Raw genomic sequence first — 396 nt, 5'->3', positions numbered from 1 at the left:
TCCCGGCGGCGCGCAGCGCCGTCCTAAGTACTTGGTCGGGTTCGAGAGAGGCGCAATCGCCCGGAGTTAGGCGAGTAGACGCTTTAGGTGCGACCACCCGTGCTCCCAACTGAGCTTGCCGCTGCCGACAGAGGCCCGGGAGCGTGCTGTCGTGGCATTGCCGGCGGGAGACAACACGCGCCACCTACGGTGACCGGCAGCTCCAACGCCAGCGCCACAGAAGGGCAAAGGCCCCACGTGGGTGCCGAAGCGAACTCTCCCAGCACAGCGCACGTGCCAACACGTCTGCACAACTGCGATACAAACCACCAGCGAGAACCGCTGGGGCGACCGAGCAGCAGACGGCGTCGCGGCGCCGAGTGCCGGGCGGCGGCGCATCCTCAACGCACACAGTCC

Source organism: Schistocerca cancellata, unplaced genomic scaffold (assembly GCF_023864275.1).
Source record: "Schistocerca cancellata isolate TAMUIC-IGC-003103 unplaced genomic scaffold, iqSchCanc2.1 HiC_scaffold_549, whole genome shotgun sequence".
Lineage (NCBI taxonomy): Eukaryota > Metazoa > Arthropoda > Insecta > Orthoptera > Acrididae > Schistocerca > Schistocerca cancellata.
The sequence above is the reverse complement of the archived record's forward strand: the minus strand, read 5'-3'. Positions refer to the sequence as shown.